Below are 21,059 nucleotides of genomic sequence, written 5' to 3' on the forward strand. Positions count from 1 at the left end.
TTATACTCATTACTCTCCTTGAGTTTCTTTATAGGTTTTATCACCAAAGTGTCCTCTCTAGACCCTGTAGATGAGGCTTGCTCATTTTGTTGATGTCTTTTAAATCTTTTAGTGTATAAGTTCCTTCTGCATCCCTTTCTCTTTCTTACACTGTATCCATGGAAGAACCTGAGCCCTTCCCCCTATGGAACTTTCCAGTATGTATTTTACAGACTGTGTTCTAGGATGCAGTTCAACACATCACTCTGTTCTCTACCTTTCCTGCAGATTTTCAAGTGTATTCAGAGGACTGACCAGACTCAGGATCAAGATTTTGGGTGAGACTCTAGGTATTGATGTGCTCTTTCATCAAGGGACACATAATGTCAGGGTGTCTGTCTTTTTCTGAGATGTTAGCAGAGATGATGTTCAATGCTCACATCCATTAATCCACTTGGGGTGAAAAATGACGGTATTCTAATTACATCATCTCTTTCTCATTTATCAGCTGGATTAATTTTATAAAGACACAATTCCCTTCATCGACTATTTGGTCACCCAGTGGAAAAGTGCATAGGGGAAAGGCAGTTAGATGCTTCTTTCTTTTCATGTATTTATCCATTATCAAGAGGATGAATTGCTACCCTGTCATCCTAGACTTATTGTGGTGATTACTTCACAATATATACAAATACTGAATCCTTAGGTTGTACATCTGAAACTAGCAATGTCATATATCAACTATACCTCAGAAAAAACCCCCTATGATATCCTAGGAAAAATATATCACAACCAGTTGTGACTTCTGAAAAGAGGAAACACTTTTTTTTTGCGTGATATTTCAATTCTCTCCTCTCCCTTCCCCATTTTGTGTTTGTACCATATCCACATTCTCAGAACATAAAGCCATTATGAGATAGACTGGGACCTGGGTCCCTCTACCTGAGCACTTGCACTTGCACCTGGACAAACGTCTCCTTGAGCAAGAGAACACACAAAACCCTCTAAGGGACTAAAAAGACCTGCATGCATGTGCAATTATGAACAGTAAGATACAAAAAGGCCACAAACCAACTGCCACTTCTGAGGTGCCAGGAGCAAAAGCAGGGAACTGCGTGATGCCTGCACACAACACCACCAAGCGGGTGGGCAGACCACCTAAGCCAGCCCTCTGGCCTGACCCACCAATCCGCCCCCACCATTATCCCATTTAAGGGACCAGCCTGCCTTCCTCAGAGAGCAAACAAGGGCACCTGTTACTTGTTTTCGCTCCCTCAGCACAAGTCCCAGTAAAGCCGTGCCTTAATTCCTCCTGTGGGCGTCTTATCCATTTCTATTGATTAAAGAGGCCAAGGACCCAAAACCGTACCAATTACCTAGTATAATCCCCTTTTAACCCTCATTTAATCTTAATTCTACAAATAACTATATATTTACTGCTCACACTAATCCTTACTGCAACGTCTCTTTAGTTATTTTGGTTTCTGAAGCTGCTTCTTTAGTAGATTCCTCAAGGAGGGCTCTGGAACACTCTACTGAAACAGTGTAATAAAGACTGGATCAGTAATACTGATTTTTCCTTTTGCCTCAAGGCTCCAGGACGGTTCAGTGTCAGAATGTTACTAATTCTATCTTTATTTAAAATTTGATATTTTGCTCATCAAGGGTTTTTGGCATTAAATTTGCTTTTTGAAAAATTATTGCATTAAAATCTCATTTATCTTGATTTCTGAGTTGTTTGGCGCCCCTGAAATTTTGTGCCAAAGGCCAGTGCCTTTCCTGCCTCTCTGGTTCCAGCCGCGTTGGAGCTGCGCTGTCCTCTGTCTTTCGGTTCCCATCCCACTTAATTTTGAGTCACTCCTTATGGCTGATGTCCACTGTGGGTCCAGTCCCAATGGAGCCATGACACCTCAGTGTGAGAATTCAAAGAGTTTCATGTCTTACCTTAGACCTCTGCCTCACTCGCTGGTGGAGGGAACCAAGTGCCTCCCTGGCTGGCTCAGCCGCAGGTCCGGGACTGACTCCTGCTCCGCACAACCTCTAGGCTCTGCTGTGGAGCCTCACTGGGTCCCTGCACTGCGCATGCGGGGGCCCTCCTGGGAAGGGGGAGGTGCAGGCTCGCTCTGCTCCTGTACTGAGCATGCGCCGGCCCTCAGGCGTCCAGCTGCACTGTTGCTTCCTTCCACTTTCCCCGCACTCGTGGTGACGTTGGGCGGGTCTCCTGGCTGTTGTCCACCCACTCGTATTTTGTGGTAACGCGGGGATACCTTGTCAGCTACTCTTGTTGTGAATATTGCCCATGGGTTTTGGTTTTGATATCTTATTGCTCTGTCTGTGTTTATGTGGGGATTCTGGAAGAAAAGGCTATGCTTCCATGAATACTGCCATTTTCCCGGAATTCTGAAATTTATTTTGTTTTAAAAAGGATACTTTAAAAGAAAAAATGGGGAACCAGAATTATTTTTTATGTACGGAAAGCATTTTAAAAATACATTAAAAACAACAACAACAACAACAAGAGACTACTGTTTGTTCAAGGCCTAGGTATGTCCTCATTGCTAACAAGGACGATTGTAACTGCTAGGGATGTGACAGCTCCTGGTCCAGGCAAGGTGTAGACCAGGCAATCCAAACAGCCATACATGTGACGACCTGGCCAAGATCAGAAGAGAGAACGGGAAAGGCCCTGAGAGTGAGGAGGGAAGCGAAAACCAGGTGCAAGTTTGTGATCCAGTGTTTCAAGCTGCCAGCGTGGGGGTCCTGCTATTGGTCCAGGCAATCACGTGAGTGACTGAGATTTACTGCCTTCTGATGTGACAGGAGGCAGGGATCAGGGATGGAGACACACACAGACACACGCACACAGAGACACACACAGAGACACACACACAGACACACACACACACACACAGCCAGGTCTGTTGGTGGACTGCCCCTAATAGAAGGTTGACTAGAAAACATTCAACTCATTGAGGAAGCTTTGCTGCCTGGGCTGTGGGTGAGGAAGAAAGAGAATCCCCTGAGGGGATATTACTAGGCCTGTGTCATGGCCTGAATATTTATGTCCCTCATATTCATATGTTGACATCTTAACCTCTAAAGTGACGATATAAGGAGGTGGGTCCTTTGGGAGGTGATTGGGTCAGAAGGAAGAGCCCAGAGGCCTGAGAGAGCCCCCTCGCCTCTTCTGACATGTGAGGACACAGCAAAAATATGGCCACCTGTGAACCAGAAAGTGGGCCCTCACCAGATGGGGAATCTGCAAGCACCTTGATCTTGGACTTCCCAGCATCTAAAACTGTGAGAAATAAACTTCTGTTGTTTATATGCCACCCAGTCTATGGTATTTGTTATAGCCGCCCAAACGGGATAAGACAGCCTGCGATTCTGGCAGCCAGTGTCTGATTATAAGTGCTGTGGATAGAAGTAAACAGAGGAAGGGGGTGGAGGTGAGGATTGGGGGACGTTTTGTTTCAACTGGGGTGATAAGTGAAGCCTTTCTGTGGAGAAGAAGAGGAACGACATGATATTTAAGAAGAATTCTATATGTTCGTCTCCAGAGGGCCTGAAAATGCGTTGGAGAAAACGCAGTATCCTTTTCTGATTAAAAACCAGAATAACACTTAACAAAAATGGCCATAGGTAGAAATGTCCTGAACATGACAAAAAAAACATATACATACATTAAAACCCCCAAGCCAGCAAGGATCCACTATCACCAAAACATGCCCTGATCTCACCGTGAACAAGAGGCAGCAGACACTACAAATGGGAGGATTAGAACCCCAAAACCTTCATGAAATAGAGTAACTTGATTAAACAATTACAGAAATTTCTGTAAATTGGTTAAAGGCCTAAAAAATCGTATTGGAACCATAAGTGAGTAAGATACTGTCAAAACATAACAGGAAAATTAGAAAAACAAAACAAGATAAAAAATTTTCTAAAACTAAAAACACAGTGCCATGGAAATTAGAACTCTACTGGGTGGATTAGACAGCAGATTAACGAGGGTTGAAGAGAGAACCAGTGACCCAGAATGTTACAGGAGATAAAGTGATGGAAAAAAAAAAGAGGGCAAGTACAATGAGGCACATGAGGTATATATATAGAGAGAGTCTAATGTACATGGAATTTTAGGATGAGAAATGGAACGAGTGGTGAAGAGACAGGATTTGAAGTTTTTAGAATTTTGGTAAGCAAGGATCTCCAGATTCCAGTCCCGAGCAGGAAAAATAAAAATAAACTCGAATTTGCCCTACAGTAATGGACTGTAGAATATTAAAGACAATTGAAGAGATTATCAAAGAGGAGGGAAGGCAGACGACAGTGAGACCAAACAGCAGACCAGTCAGCAGTCACAATTAAAGGCGAACACAAGGGAATGACATCTTCAGAGGCCAAGGGAAATGCCACAGAAACGTCTGTATAGATTTCATTCTAAACTATCACTCAAGAATAAAGCAAAATAAGAACCTTTTCAGATAAAAAAGACTAAGGGAGTTTACCTCTCTCAGGCTCTCACTGAGAGTGAGGAAGGATGATGTATTTAAGGAAGAAGAGAGTAAAATCCAGAAGGAAGGAGTGGAGTGTGAGAGACACAGAGGCAGGAGATGGGTGAGTGCAGGTCTAAGTCAGACAGTCATTGAGTGTGTGAAACACCAGTCATGCGTTAGTAATAACAATCATCAGGACCAATTAGAGTCATAAACCTCTGAGGTTCAGTGTTGTGTCCTAGCCATCGCCTGCCATCCTTCCAGGGTTCAGGAAGCCTGAGCTGAGGCTGGGAACGCACACATATCTATTGACATGAATAATAATTTATATCTATTCATATAATAAGAACAAATGCATTTATTCCTGGAATGCAAGAATGCTTCAACCTAGGAAAATGCATTGGTGTAATGAACCACATTAATGGAAAGAAGGGAAAAAACAGGATCAGCTGAATGCAGAAACAGCAGCTGAAAAAATTCAACACACTTTCATGATAAACAACACTCTACACTAGGTTTGAAGGTAATTACCACCACATAATCAGTGCCATATGTGTAAAACCTGCAGCCATCATAATAATGGTGAAAGACTGAAAACTTTTCCTTTGGCATCAGGAAGCATGTAAGCATGCTGGGTTTTCCCACAAAAGAAGCAACATAGTAGGGGTAGTTTTAGCCACAGCAGTTACGAAAGACAGATCAATCAATAAATGAATGAAGGAATTAATCACTGATATCCAAAGTTGAAAGGAGGAAGTAGAATTAGCCCTGTTCTCACAGAACGTGATCTCATATGTAGAAATCTTAAGGATGCCACAAAAATGATATTAGAACTAATAAGTGAGTTCAGCAAAGTAACAGGATACAAAGTCAACATTAAAAATCATTTGCAATTCTGTATACTAATGTGATCAATCTGAAAAGGAAATTAAGAAAACCATTTTATTTACAATAAAATCAGAAAGAATAAATTACTTAGTAATTTACCTGACCAAGGAGGCAAAGACTTTCACAATGAAACTTGCCAAACTTTTGGAAAGAGAGTAAATGACACAAATCCCATTTTCATGGATAGGAAAACTTATCACTGCTAAGATCTCAATATTACCCATTTCAATTTACAATTCCAATGCAAGCCCTATCAAAACCCCATTCTAAGTCGAAAACCCCATCCTACACTGAAAACGCCATCCTAAAATTCACTTTACACCAAATAGACCCCTAAACAGTCAAACAATTTTGAGCAAGAAAAATAATATGGAAGGACACAAACTTCCCAATTTCAAAATTTACTACAGAACTACAGTAATCAAAAGAGCTTGGTACTGGCATAAAGACAGAATTATCAATCAATGGAATAGAATTCAGAGCCCAGAAGCAAACCCTCACATATATGGTCAAATGATTTTTGACAAGAGTGGCAAGATCCAAGATCATTCAAGGGGAAAAGACTGACTTTTCCACAAAGGGTGCTGCGAGAATGTGGCATCCACGTGTAGAGGAATGAGGCTGGACCTCTGCAAACACCATTTATGACAGTTAACTCACAAATGAATCTGAGACATAAAGATAAGAACTGAAAATACATAACCTTATCTCTCTCCCACATTATTATAACCACTGTTCATTATTCTGGCCATGATGCTTCTTCAGCATATAAAGGATTTTAGCAAAGTTCCACAGGGGAAAGCTTACTCAGTGCTTTGGGGCTAGGAGACAGTGTGGCCGACCTTGGCTATGCTGAACAGATCTCCCACTTTACCGACTCCCACTGAGACCTACTCCCCACCTTCACATCATCTCCTAGGGATTCGGGGACATTTCCACCATCTTATGAACAGACCGCTTGCCCCCCAAAGATTCATATCACAAAGAAGAGGCAACATGACTGAAAAATATCTCTAATACGTTACATAGATTGTCAAAAATGTTTTACACAGATAGATGTTTATAGATGGATGGAGGGAGAGAGGAAGAAACAAAGGACAGAGATGGGGGGTTGGACACATAATTTTACATGTCTTTACGTGTCATAAGGGACAACTCCCAGTCAGTTGGTCACCTTACATCTGTTATTTGCAGTGGATTTTCATTAACTTAAAAATGAGTTTGAAGAAGAAAAGAAAATGAATATACTTTAAAGAAATCCTGTAACATTATAAAACATGTTCTGATGAAGGCTAACTTGGAAAGGACCCCTTTTGAATGGGAGCAGTGTGTTTGTCATAAGCACACTGCCCTCTGGTGGCCTTATGAGATGTGGCATGACTGCTGCAGGGCTCCAAGAATCCATCAGCAAAAGAAACCAACATACAACTTGCAAAATTCACAGTCTTGTTAGAGCAAACCACATTCTGTAAGACTCAAAGTTTTGGGGGAGCCTTCTAGTGAAAGTCATTGTCTTGACTACGACACAATAGGCCACTTCCCAAGTGCAGTATTTCAGAGAGTGTTGACTGAGCCCCTGTGTCAGGCCCAGGGTCCACAGCAGAGAATAGAGAGGTCGCTGCCTCATGGGACCTGCAGGGAGAAAGTGGGAACGTGCTGGCGTTCACTTGTCTGCATCCCAGCACTGCGTGTCTGGTGAGGTGAAATTAGCCTATCCAACCAAAGAAGTTTATGGCACTTTTCTGTTTATATTAACAATAAAGCGATTTAAAAAATTGGAAACTGTCACTCGACGTATCTGTATAAATTCATCCAAACTTATATAGAGTTAAAAAGAAAAGGATTACCTTATATTACCGGTCACTTTTTCACTTAATATGAATAAATATTCCATCCATTTAAAGTTTTAGAAAATACGAATTTAATGGCTGCGTGATATTCTTTATGATACCTTGTACTTAAAGGACCTGCTTCTATAGCTCCTGCTTCCAGCTTCTTCCACAACCGTATCTTGTTCATCTCTGCAAGTGGAGTCCAAATCCTATCATCTCCAGGCAGCTTCCAAATCTAGAATCATTCCCTGAACTTCCAGAGAACATTCTCTTTATCCTTTTCTCCTCGGATGGCAGGCCTTCAATTCCATGTCATTTCTCCTGTGGATTCAGAGCTTCTCTCAGACCAAGATGATGTTCAATCAGTTCTCAGGCCACTCGCAGCACAGTGCTTTACATATGGTAAATGCTCAATAATAATTTGAAAACACAATAAATCTCAGTGAATTACTTGCTGTTGCTGACAATGTGAATTGTACATGAAAATCCATTCCCCTCCTTGGAGTGCACAGCTGGAAGATTGTCCACCCTCCTTTGTAGCCATAGGACCATGTCCTTACCAATGGAGCAGGAGAGGAACTGATGTGTGTCCTTCCAGACCTGGCCCATAATCACCTCCCACATGCATTTCTCCATGTTCTTGCCCCTTCTGCTGATGGATGCAGATGGGGATGAGGTCCTAGGGATGGAGGAGGCCCAGGATGGAAAACTCTGGGTCCCTGATTGACCACGTGAAGGAGTGCAGTCTCCCCAATGTGAACTGTGATGTGTGAAATGTAGAGTGATGTTCTGCTGAAATTTTGGGAGTTGTTTGGTAATTCAGCATAAACTAACATACACACAAAAATTTTCATCATAGCATCAACTTAAATAGGCATCAATCAAGTACATTTAAAATGACAGGGACAGGATTTCTCCGGTGGCGCAGTGGTTAGGAGTCCGCCTGCCAATGCAGGGGACATGGGTTCGATCCCTGGTCTCGAAGATCCCACATGCCACGGAGCAACTAAGCCCGTGCGCCACAACTACTGAGCCTGCGCTCTAGAGCCTGTGAGCCGCAACTGCTGAGCCTGTGTGCCACGGCTGCTGAAGCTCACAGGCCTAGATCCTGTGCTCCACAACAAGAGAGGCCACTTCCGTGAGAGGCCCGCACACCGCAGTGAAGAGTGGCCCCTGCTCGCCGCAACTAGGGAAAGCCTGCGCAGCAACAAAGACCCAACGCAGCCATAAATAAATAAATAAATATACTTATGTAAAAAAAAAAATGACAGGGACTTCCCTGGTGGCGCAGGGGTTAAGAATCTGCCTGCCAATGCAGGGGACACGGGTTCGAGCTCTGGTCGGGGAAGAGCCCACATGCTGTGGAGCAACTAAGCCTTGCGCCACAACTACTGAGCCTGCATTCTAGAGCCCGTGAGCCACAACTACTGAAGCCTGCGCACCTAGAGCCTGTGCTCCGCAACAGGAGAAGCCACCTCAATGAGAGGCCCGCACAGCACAACGAAGAGTGGTTCCTGCTCACAGCAACTAGAGAAAGCCCGCACGCAGCAACGAAGTCCCAACACAGCCAAAAATAAATAAATAAATATTTTTTAAAAATAATAAAATTAAAAAAAAATGACAAAACTCAATTTTGCCTTTCTAGTTTCATCCTCTAAATTAATCCTGCTCTTCTGACCCAGTCATTTGACCTCAGAGAACTTTGATTCCTCAGAATTTTTTATTCTGACTTTAATAAACATTGCAATCAGAATTATAACAGTATTTGAAAAATAGCATTGAGAAAGTATTTTACAGGGAAAATTTCAATCAGACATTTTAATTGTTTTGATCCTGTTTTGAAAATACAGCACAGTAAATTATTTATAGTTTATCTATGTTTATTTTAAATTAACTAAAAGTATTTTAGTTGGGATCAATTTTTAAAAAAAATAAACGACAGGTTTTTTGTTCACATCACATCTTAATGACTGACTATAAGTGCTCTCATTGTAAGATTTCTTTAGTGATCATTATTTGTACTTGGTCAACTGAGCTGAGTCAAATATTGATATCAAAAAACTTCAAAATGGGGGCTTCCCTGGTGGCGCAGTGGTTGAGAGTCTGCCTGCCAATGCAGGGGACACGGGTTCGAGCCCTGGTCTGGGAAGATCCCACATGCCGCGGAGCAGCTGGGCCCGTGAGCCACAACTACTGAGCCTGCGCGTCTGGAGCTTGTGCTCCGCGACAAGAGAGGCCGCGACAGTGAGAGGCCCGCGCACCGCGATGAAGAGTGGCACCCGCTCGCCGCAACTAGAGAAAGCCCTTGCACAGAAACGAAGGCCCAACACAGCCATAAATAAATAAATAATAAAATTATTTAAAAAAAAAAAAAAAAAAACTTCAAAATGATCTTTTTCTTCCATCAATCTTAAATCAATAATACATTTGACCACATGGAGTTTTATATGGTATGTATTATTTTTACTATTAATATTCTCCATGATAGTGCAAGTCTTTTTTTTAAATATATTTATTTATTTTTGGCTGCACATGGCTTTCTCTAGTTGCAGCGAGCGGGGGCCACTCTTTGTTGTGATGTGCAGGCCTCTCATTGAGGTGGCTTCTCCTATTGAGGAGCACAGGCTCTAGGCGCGCAGGCTTCAGTAGTTGTGGCTCGTGGGCTTCAGTAGTTGTGGCTCGTGGGCTCTAGACCACAGGCTCAGTAGTTGTGGTGCACGGGCTTGGTTGTTCCATGGCATGTGGGATCTTCCCGGACCAGGGATGGAACCTGTGTCCCCTGCGTTGGCAGGCGGATTCTTAACACTGTGCCACCAGGGAAGTCCCAGTGCAAGTGTTCTTAATGTCAAAAGGCTTGTGTCCAATCAGTGTATTCCTTGAAGACAGCAATTCAATTTTTTTTTTAATTTTATTATTTATTTATTTTTGGCTGCGTTGGGTCTTCGTTGCTGTGTGCGGGCTTTTCTCTAGCTGTGGCGGGCAGGGGCTACTCTTCATTGCGGTGCGCGGGCTTCTCATTGCAGTGGCTTCTCTTGTTGCGGAGCACGGGCTCTAGGCATGCGGGCTTCAGTAGTTGTGACACACGGGTTCAGTAGTTGTGGCTCACGGGTTCAGTAGTTGTGGCTCATGGGCTTAGTTGCTCCGTGGTATGTGGGATCTTCCCGGACCGGGGCTCGAAGCTGTGTCCCCTGCATTGGCAGGTAGATTCTTAACCACTGTGCCATGAGGGAAGTCCCAGCAATTCAATTTTGATGCAACCTTTGGAACACTTGCCCAAAAGCCTCCACCACCCTCCTATTCTGCCCACCTCATTAGAGAACAGAAGGTGTTCTCAGAGCTACTTACAAGGTACAGGCAGAAAGAAGCTACTCAGTGGATCCAATCACCTGCCTAGGAATTGAAAGAATCTTTCCCACTCAAATATCCTGGTAAGGAACCACGTTTCTAATTTCTCTGGGAATAAAAAGACACCAGGGAAAGAGTTCATGGTGGCGAAATGAATGTCTAATTCATCTGAAAATCACTCCATCTCCTTCCCTTTCATCCTGGTGTTTATTGTAGGGAAAGAGCCCTGGTCGTCACCATGTGGTTTTCATTATATTTTCCTTAAGAAGAGAAAAATAGTCTAAATGAGGATGGAAATTGGCCAAATTCAACGGTCGAGTTCCTAACCTCTGTTGCAGCTGAAAGCAGCCAGGTGAACTTCAGGCAGATTAGAAGTGAGCAAAAGGATTATGTGGACTTGTGGGAGGCTGTTTAGATAGAGCAGACACAGCTGGATTGGCCCTTTCGCCCTTCATTTTCCTCCCTCCTGCCTCAGAAATGAAGACTTGGTGGCTGGTCAAGGCTGGTGCTCCAGCAGCCACTTTGTACCAAAAGACAGACAGCCTTGAGGTTGGACACCAGCTAAAAATGCTGGGGCAGAAAAATATGGGCTGACTACCAAGGTGTGCAGTTGAGGGTTGGTATGAACAGTTTACATTCATGAGAAAGGAAGAAATCTCCCTCTTGCCTGTGCCTGTGGTATTCTGGTTTTTCTGCTATATTAGGGAAATATGGGCATCCAATGATAGTGGGCCCTCCTTGCTAAGGCAGACAACCTGCACTGCCCTGAACACTGTGGGACACCCCGTCCTCAACCCTTCTCCTTGCTCACGAGCTAGACAGCGTCTCAAGCTTCCACAGACTCCAGGTGACCAAGTGATATTTTGGGTTCTTTAGTGAAGATGTTCTCTGGAGGTGAATTTGGAGACTTTGATGGGATGATTCCTGGCCACTTCCTGCAAACCAACACAGAGCCTGTGCTCCTAACCATTATAGTAGAGCCTCAGCCCAGGCAGCCCTTCCCTTTGGTCCTCTGATCTCTGCTTCATCTACTCCAAGTTTAATCAGGGGCTTCAGTCTTTCCTCCTCAAGGGAGGGATTAGAATTTCCTCCCTGTGAGGACTTTTGTTCTCTGCTTTAGGGGGGCTCCATCTCTGGGAAGAGAAAAGAGAGGTCGCTGACCATGGACTCAATAACTCAGACTGTGGGACTCCCCATGACTTTACTTTTTTTTTTTAATGGGTATACTATTTTACTGACATTTAAATTTCACCAAAAATGAGTTCAGGTATATGCTGGCCATATGTTCAGATTTTTGAAAGATAAAATGGATAAGACAGCTTTAAGGGTGCAATGTATTTAACACTGTACAATATACTCAACAATTAGACAATCTAAGGGGTGGTATAACTATACACTTAGGAGCACAGTATAGGGACAAGCCCTGGAATTGGAGAAAAAACCTGCCATTCAGGACTGAACACAGGTCCTTGATTGCTAACAGAATCTCTCCTTGACTTTCGACTTGAGACAAACCGAGGAGTCTGTCAGTATACGAAAACCACTGCATTCAGGACAAAGAGTAACAGGATAGATTGGCCAGAGCCAATTCGGATTGTGAGGGGGGCCAGTCTGAACTGAGTAGGGTTCAGCGTTGCAGCTGAAGTCTAAGGTCTGTAGATTAGAGCAGCCACCTTCTAAAAATCGCTGTGGACTTCCCTGGTGGTGCAGTGGTTAAGAATCCACCTGCCGGGGCTTCCCTGGTGGCACAGTGGTTGAGAACCTGCCTGTCAATGCAGGGGACACGGGTTCGAGCCCTGGTCTGGGAGGATCCCGCGTGCCGCGGAGCGGCTGGGCCCGTGAGCCACAATTGCTGAGCCTGCGTGTCTGGGGCCTGTGCTCCGCAACGGGAGGGGCCGCGATGGTGGGGGGCCCGCACACCGCGATGAAGAGTGGCCCCTGCTTGCCGCAACTGGGGAAGGCCCTTGCACAGAAACGAAGACCCAACACAGCCATAAATAAAAAAAAAAAAAAAAAAAAAAAAGAATCCACCTGCCAACGCAGGGGACAGGGGTTCGAGCCCTGATCCGGGAAGATCTCACATGCCGCAGAGCAACTAAGCCCGTGCACCACAACTACTGAGCCCGTGTGCCACAACTACCGAAGCCCGTGCGCCTAGAGTCCATGCTCCGCAACAAGAGAAGCCCGCGCACCGCAACGAAGAGTAGCCCCTGCTCGCCGCAACTAGAGAAAGCCCGTGTGCAACAATGAAGACCCAACGCAGACAAAGATAAATAAATTAATTAATTAATTACAAAAGAAATTGCTTGTTTCCAAACAAGTTCCTAAGATGCTTTTCCCAAACAGGGCCCCTGACTTGACTTTGATGGACAAGGTGGCCCGTAATGCCCCCACCCATTTGTGGTTTTGGGGAAAAGGCAGAGCCCCTTCCTGTGCAGAAGCTGAATGGGAGGGAGGCCAGCCCTGGGGGCTGGACCAGGGGCGGGCGGTGGATCACTGCTGGAGGAGCCTGAGGGGTGGGTGGGGCCTGTGCTCAGTCCTGAGCTCCCTGGACTGAGACTCTGACTTTCCTGAAGCTTCCTTGAGCACCTGCTATGTTTTGTTAAAACCCTTTCTGCTCACACAAGCGCCACTCAGAAATTCCCCTGGATCAAACACATCCAAAGTCATGCCTCTTAACTCAGTGGCCACCTTAAATTTTTAACATTTTTTATGTAACCCAGAATCAAACTTTAATCAGTCTCCTCATACATACTTGGCCAGACACAACAGGCCACAAGTTACATGTTACCACTGATACGAAAAACCAGGGATTGATAAATCCAGAGATATAAGGAATATTGGGGCGTCCCAGCGCTGAAGGTGAGGGGAATGAGGAGTGACTAATACATACAGCATTTCCCTTTGATGAAATGTTCTGGAATAGACATTAGAGGGGGTTATGTAACACTGTGAATGTACTTAGTGCCACTTACATGTACAATTTTAAATAATCAAAGAATTAAATTTTAAGTGAACTTTATATCATAGAATAAACAATTTAGTATCTGTAATAAAACCCCCAAATATTAAAGAAAATGGAATTAGAGGGGAGGGGAAGGAAGGCTCCAGCGCTGCTGTAGGCACTGGGGCAGCTCCTAATTCGGCCCTGAAGGCTCTGCATGTGATGGGCTTGTGCTTGTGGCTGAGCTGGCAGCAGCTCCAGGGATCTTAAGGGAGGAACTGGCTCTAGCACCTGAGTAACTAGAAGAACTGGGTCTGCTGTGGTCTCTAATCCAGAACTGGAGCTGGATACACTCCGGGGCCACAGCTGGTGCCAAAGCATGATGGGCTCCAGAGCCAGGGGCAGTGCCCTCGCCGAGGTGGCTTCTGCTCTGAACTGAGGCTGTTGAGGAAACTGGCTGAAGTTGTAGAGGAAGCACTAGGACAGGTTTCTGTGATGATTCAGGCTCTGAAGATGGGAGGAGAGCTGTTGCTGGAACCTTCTTTGGATCAGGAATTGGAGCCTGTGTAGATGCTTTTTCTCCCTTTTGAGATTAAATGAGAGCTAGGGCATAAGCATGCCCTGGTTGTGGAATTGGAGCTGGCATATTCACTTGATCTTGTCTTTGAACTTAAGTGAGAGCTGTGGCTTGAGCTTGCTCTGGCTCTGGAGCTGTAGAGGGCAGCAGAGGTGCAGGTGGCTCTAGGTCTCAAGGTGTTTCTAGAGCTTGTTTTGGAGCCTGTGCTGTAGCTCCAAGAAGAGAAAATATCATCAGTAGGATTGCTTTTCCTCGGGCCTCCCAAAGACAAGAAACTTCTCATGGCCAATCAGTGAAGTCTCAGTCCAACATGCCACCCCCAGGAAGTCTTCCAGGACTGCAGTCCAGGAGAGTAGTGATCTGAGCCTCCTCATTGCTCCTAGCCCAGCTCTAGCCTCTGAAGCCTCTATTTTGTGTGGCCCAGCCACTCCCGCTCCCCACTGGTTTCCATCACCCACCCTGAGTCCTCCTCACCATCACTCTCTACCTCAGTGGGCTCCGGGTGCTCCAGCTGTGCCAGAAGGAGGTGGGCATGGTGCTCTAGGTCTGAGCCAGGCATGCTGAGCTCTAGGTAAGCCAATAGCATCTTCAGGCAGGGAAATTCTGGGGGCTGGTGAAAATCCTCACGATAATGGTGCAGCCAGGTGCCCAGGATGGAGGACACGGCCCTGGGAGTAGTCAGGTGGGCAGCAGAGTCAGAGGCCTGGCCTTTCCTTCCACCTTGCAATGTGTGGGATCCAGGGTTCTGCCAGCTCCTGCCCATCCACAGACCCTACATCTCTACACAGCTCTTTGGGGAATGGAGCCCCTCCCTCTTGAATCAAAGCCCACTCACATTTTCAGTTGGTGCAGGTGTCCGCCATCCTCATCGGAGTAAGGGAGGATGCATCCGTACCTAGAGGAGGCCAGGAAGGCGTCACATGGACTGTGCTGAGGACACCTGGATGTGATGGCCAGTGTGACGGTGTGACCCCAGGGAGAATGGAAGCTCTGGTGGGAAGGGCTGCTGTCTGCTGATGCATTAAATGATGGTTGTTCCTAGAAAAATGCCTGCACCTAGTGGGCCTTCCTCTGTATTTGAAGAATGAATGAGCCCAATCAGCCCCATCACACATATCTGAGTGTCCTGGGCCCCACTGCTCGCCCCCAGGGATCTCTGCTCTCACTCCAAATTGAATCACACGTCAACATTCAAATGGGAAAACAGTTCAGTCAAGGCCACTGGCACAGAAGCCAATGACAACGTAGCACAACCACAGCCCCTCCAGCAGACCTTTCCATGGGGCCAGGTCCCCAGAAAGGACTTTCCATGAAGGACCCACTTAGTCCCTACAGTCACCCTAGGGGGCTGGTCCTCTCTTTACCCTAGTGTGCAGAGGGGCAAACTGAGACTCAGAGAGGTGTAGTGACATTCCCACATCTCACAGCTAGTAGGTGGCCGAGTCACCAATGTCCCAGGAGGGGCAGAAGGTCCAGCACCTGCTGGGTGGTTGCAAGGGCTCTGTAGGTGCCCAGAAAGGCGGGGAGGTCGGAGGGGTCACTGTCCAGGAAGGCAGGCACCAGGTTGCCCACCAGCTTCTCTGGCCTGCCTGCCTGGACACTCCACACCATGAGAGTCTCTTTCCTGTCCCCTGTGGACACATTTCCCCCTGGGGTGGAACAGAGTAGAGACACGAGTCAGAGGAAGCACCGTGGACCACCAGGAGGGCTGGGGCTGGAGCTGAGACCAAATCCCCAAGCCTCAGGGACCTGTGGCAGGAGATGGGGCAGGAGCGCCCTCAGCAGAATAAAGGTTCTGGCGTCACCAGTAGAATTGGCCGTGGGCAATGATTAAATGTATTAGGATCTCAGGGCAGTTTGTAGCACAGTACTGAGAGCCCCTTCCTGTATTAACTGCATCATCCCTGTGATTGTTATAAAAATATGCCATTCTAGGGATGAGAACACAGAGGCTGATCCCAGGGTGGGAGGGATCAGGATGGTCAGGCAAACAGGGACACCTGGGGATGGAGTTAAAACAGGAAAATCTGTAGAAAAAGGCAGAAACACCCTTGACTTAACATGAAGTAGATCCTATCAGTCTTTCTGAGATTCCTACAAATATGAGGACAATGACTTTGCATCTGGACAAAGCAGGGACTGGGCAGTAGGGCAGGTGGGAGGGGAGATGGGGTCCAGATTCCTCTGGGAGCAGGGCTCTAGGAGGGAGCCCAGGGGAGGACCAGGGTGGCTCCGGGACCCAGGGCTTCCTGGGTGTGGAGTCTCCTCTCCAGCACTCACCCTGAGCCTGCCCTGGGCTCTGTTGCTGGTGTGGGGCACCTGCCCCTCCTGCAGGGAGATGGAGCAGGGGGCTCCGTGGACCGGCTCCTGTCCGATCTCCTGTGTGGAGCCCTGAGAAATCAGTGCCCAGCAGCCAGGCAGAAAGCCTCAGAGCCTTGTCCGGCTGTCTGTGCTGGTTCTCAGACCCACCAGACACCTGCACCCCAGACACAGGCCTACCACTCTGCACAGACCTCCACCAAGGACAGAAAAAAAGCTGATAAGCTGAGGGCCTTGGATTCACATTGGCACCTCAGGAATCCTCTTTCCTCCATGCCAGCCCTGTCCTCGGGTGTGACCATGACAGGACCACCAAGTTACCAAGTGTACACCAACCACTTCCTGCCCACGGGGGAACCTCCCTTCAAGTCCCCCTTCCTCCACATGGAGATGAAGGGATGTGGACCTGCTCAGGGTGGGCTCCCAGAGGTGGCTGGGCCTGGATTGGCCTGCTCTAGGCCACCTTATGTTACCTTAGGTGACCTCCTGGTAAATGACCAGAGGTGTTGGTTTTGAGGGTTGAACCAACGTCTACAGCATCTGAAAAACCTCTCACTCCAGGGTTTCCTGAAGCAGAAGCCCCGGGTAGTCGGGCCACAGCAGGAGAACATCTTTCTCTATGAGCTGGGGCTGTCACTAGAATGTGGGTGCCTGGTTGGAGGGTTCCGAGCTCTGCTGGAGTTTGTTGTCAAGGAAGTGACTTCACTCCCGGGGGCCCCCTTACTTGAATCCCCTCCTCAGACAATAGCTCTCCACACAGCGCTCTGGGTGGCGGACTGTTCACCCTCTTCTCCACATAAGCCCATATCTCACACAGTCACACCCGCAGCCCTCTCCACAGCCCCCGGGGTGGGGGTCTGTGGGCAGCTTTCAGGAGACAGACCTGGGCTCCAGACTCGTCTCCTCATTCGTACCTGTTCTCCATTCTGGATAAGGCATTGTGTCTCTCAAGGCCTATCTGTCTCCCATCTGCACTGTGGGAATGATTCTAGCATGTTCTTCTCGGGATGTCCTCAGGTATAGGTGGGAAAAGAACTCAAAAGTGTGGGAGTGGTGTCACATGTAGGCCGTGCCTCCAATCCCTTTTTCCTCCTCTTGTTACCTCCCCCCATGTCTGTTCCTTTTCTGATCCCACCCCATAAGACCTTGTTTAATGTCACTGTGCACGTGTGTGTGTGTGTGTGTGTGTGTGTGTGTGCGTGCACGTGTGCCAGTGCTCACTCTCTGGAGCCCAGAAGAATACTGTCCCCACATAGGGAGGGATGGGCAAGAACTTCCTAAGATCTTAACGGTTTCTAATTTCCAGAGTAGACCCGAGGAGAGGGGTTCCAGCCTTGGCCTGGGCCGTGGTAACACTGTGACACAAAGCCATACAGGGAGCAGGACCTGGAGGTGGGATGACAAGCCCAGACAGTCTGGCTGCACTGTCCACACTCATCACCACAGTGCTGGCAGCAGAGAGACGGACACCTTCACGGGGCACACAGCTTGGCAGGCTCGGCTTCTCTGGCTGGACACATAGTGGTCCAGGGACAGACTGGCAGATGAAGGGCTGCCATCACCAGGTAGACTTGACAATCTCATTTGCTGCTGTCTTTATGTTCCTGTCCTTGAATGCCTCTCCCCAAGACTGAGGCTGGCTGGAACATGATATCTAGACCCAACCCCAGTATAAACAGTCCACTTCACTGGGAACAAGAGAATTTTTAGTCACCTGGAGTAAGAAGATGTTCAGCCTTGCTCAAAATCCCCTGGGAAGCAGTTTCTCCCAGTGACTTCATTAGGAAAGTAGATCAGAGTTGATCTAATCTTATAAGGGTCTAAGTGTTAACTGGCCCCAAATTGCCTTCTGGGACTCTCTTCCCACCCCCTCCCCCATGTCCATGCATCAGCAGCTCCATCTCCCCACCTGCTCAGACCAGAACCCTGGGGCTCTGTCTGCTCCCTCTTTCCTCCTCACCCCCACATGCAGTCAGCTCATCCCCTGTCCCTGGATCCCATCTCCAACATGCATTATCCCCTCTCTGCATCTCCCTCCCTTCCCCTGGTCCAGGCCACCGCTGACACTGTCCCTGATTCCTGTTCTCTGCTTCCATTTCCTACTTCCTCTGATTCAAGAGAGGTATCTTTAAAGACAAGTCTGTTCCTGTCACTCTGCTAACAAACAGGAAATCTCTCAGCGGCTATTTGGGGAAAAGCCCCTATCCTCAGCCAGACCTCAAGCCCCTCCTCCTGCCAGCAGCCCACCTTGCCTCTTCTGCTCAGTCCAGCCACACTGGCCTCTGTCTCTTCTTCCAAGAAACTCCTCCTCCCCAGCCTTCAAAAGCCCCAGGCTGGGACCCCACCGAGCTCTTTACCTGGGTGACTCCCCCTGCAGGTTTTACTTCACAGGCTGGAGGTTGCTCCTCCCTGGGCCCTCAGTTGCTCCCCGACGGTGCTTGCCTTGGTCCGCAGGAGTTGTCAGTCTAGCCTGCTGGGCCCCAGTACTTGCTAGGGGAAGTGGCAGGAGGCTGGGACCCCAGGCAACCTCAGGTGGTTAGCCTGGAGACTCCTCCTACCACCAGCTTGCAGGTGAGCCCAGAGGTCTCTGTCGCCCCATGTTGACCCCAGGAGAAGAGGCCCCGCGGAGCTCCCAGAGCCTCTGCCTTCTGGTTTTCCAAGTGGAATTTAGAGAAGGAGAAAGCAAGCCAGAGCCAGGGCGGGGCTTCCCCTTAAAGCCAACGCTGTCAGAGGCTTATCTACCTCCCCTCCCACTAACTGTCAGTGCTGCAGCCCTGGGGGTTGGTATACTCCCCAGGGCAGGAGTTGTTACTGGGTGCCAGTCCTGCGGATGTTCAATGCAGCTGGAGGAGTCTGACCTTTGCTTACCAGTCAGAGGGGCCAGAAGAGGATTTGTTCAATTTAATTAATTTTAATTTTAATCTTTAATTGTGATACAATGCACATAACATAAAATTTACCATCTTAACTGTTTTTAGGTGAGTATATTTAATGGCATTAAATATACTCACACTGTTGTTCAACCATCCAGCTCCAGAGCTTTAAAAACACGTTGCTATTACTCACAAACATAGAAAAAAAACTTATGGTTACCAAAGGGGATGGGGGGTGGGAGGGATAAATTAGGAGTTTGGGATTAACTTATACACACTACTATATATAAAATAGCTAATCAACAAGGACCTACCTTATAGCACAGGGAACTAGACTCAATATCTTGTAATAACCTATAATGTAAAAGAATCTGAAAAAGATATATACGTATATGTATAACTGAATCACTGCTGCACACGTGAAACTAACACAACATTGTAAATCAACTATACTCCAATAAAATAAATAAATAAAGACAGAAAAAAAAGATGCATCTATTATGTTTATTAGTGGTAAGAAATATATAACTTAGCAGGATTTTTAGTTCGTAACACCCATGTTACCTATATATACTAGACTGAAATACTATTTAGATAATTCTGTGTTTCATATTTATCTACATTAAACAGCATTTTATATGATTAAAAGTAAAAAAGTTAAACAAAATTAATTTTTGAATAAATGTTGAGTAAAACAGACATCACAGAACTGTACATTTACCCAGAACTTTAAAAATTTTTTTTTTTTTGGCTGCACCATACAGCTTTTAGGATCTTAGTTCCCTGACCAAGGATTGAACTTGAGCCCACAGCAGTGAATGTACTGAGTCTTAACCACTGGACCACCAGGGAATTCCTTACCCAGAACTTTAAAAATCTTCCCTAACTGAAACTCTGTACCTATCCTCCCTCCCCCAGCCCCTGGCAACCACCGCGTTACCTTCCGTCCCTATGAATCCAACTACTTTAGGGACCTCAAAGGAGAGGAGTCATAGAGTGTCTGTCTTTTGGGACTGTTTTATTCATACAGTTTATGTCCTCAGGATTCATCCATGTTGTAGCATATGTCAGAATTTCCTTCCTTTATAAGGCCGAATTATACTCCATCGTATGTATACACCACATTTTATTTATCTGTTCACCTTTTGATGGACATTTGGGTAGCTTCCACCTTTTGGCTATTGCGAATGCTGTGAAGGTGCCTATACTAATATCTCTTTAAGATCCTGCTTTCAATTATTTTGGGTATATACCCAGAAGCAGAATTGCTAGACCATATGTAATTTTTTTAGTCCATATATTGCTAGTTTTTTTTGTAAATTGAGGTAGAATTGACATATAACATTATATTAGTTTCAGGTGTACAACATAATGGTTTGATATTTGTATATATTACGAGATGATCACAACAATAAATCTAGTTAACACCCATCACCATACGGGTTAGAGAATTTATTTTTGCATGTGTGGTAATACTATTTTTAATTTTTTGAGAGAATATGTTATACTGTTTTCCATAGTGGCTGTACCATTTTACATTCCCACCAATAGTACACAAAAGTTCCAATTTCTTCACATCTTCGCCAATGCTTTTTTTTTTAATAATATTTTGATCCTTGTAGGTGTGAGGTTGTACCTCATTATGATTATGATTTGCATATCCCTAATAACTAAAGGCGTTGAGCATCTATTTACATCTTTACTGGGCATTTGTATATCTTCTTTGAAGAAATATCTGTTTAAATCCTTTGCCCATTTTTAAATCCAGTTGTTTGTTTTGTTGTTGTTGAGTTGTAGTAAAGGGTT

General features: G+C 46.1%; 1 long non-coding RNA gene across 1 annotated transcript; it reads right to left on the reverse strand.

Moving 5' to 3' along the window:
* Positions 1-12,850: 12,850 nt before the first annotated feature.
* LOC309642562 lies at positions 12,851-18,865 on the reverse strand. The gene is made up of 3 exons (XR_014253253.1): positions 18,738-18,865; positions 14,897-15,132; positions 12,851-14,267 (listed from the first exon to the last, which is right to left on the reverse strand). It is a non-coding gene; the product is annotated as an uncharacterized lncRNA (long non-coding RNA).
* Positions 18,866-21,059: the final 2,194 nt, after the last annotated feature.

This window comes from Balaenoptera physalus (genome assembly GCF_965194825.1).
Source record: "Balaenoptera physalus genome assembly, chromosome: 14".
NCBI lineage: Eukaryota > Metazoa > Chordata > Mammalia > Artiodactyla > Balaenopteridae > Balaenoptera > Balaenoptera physalus.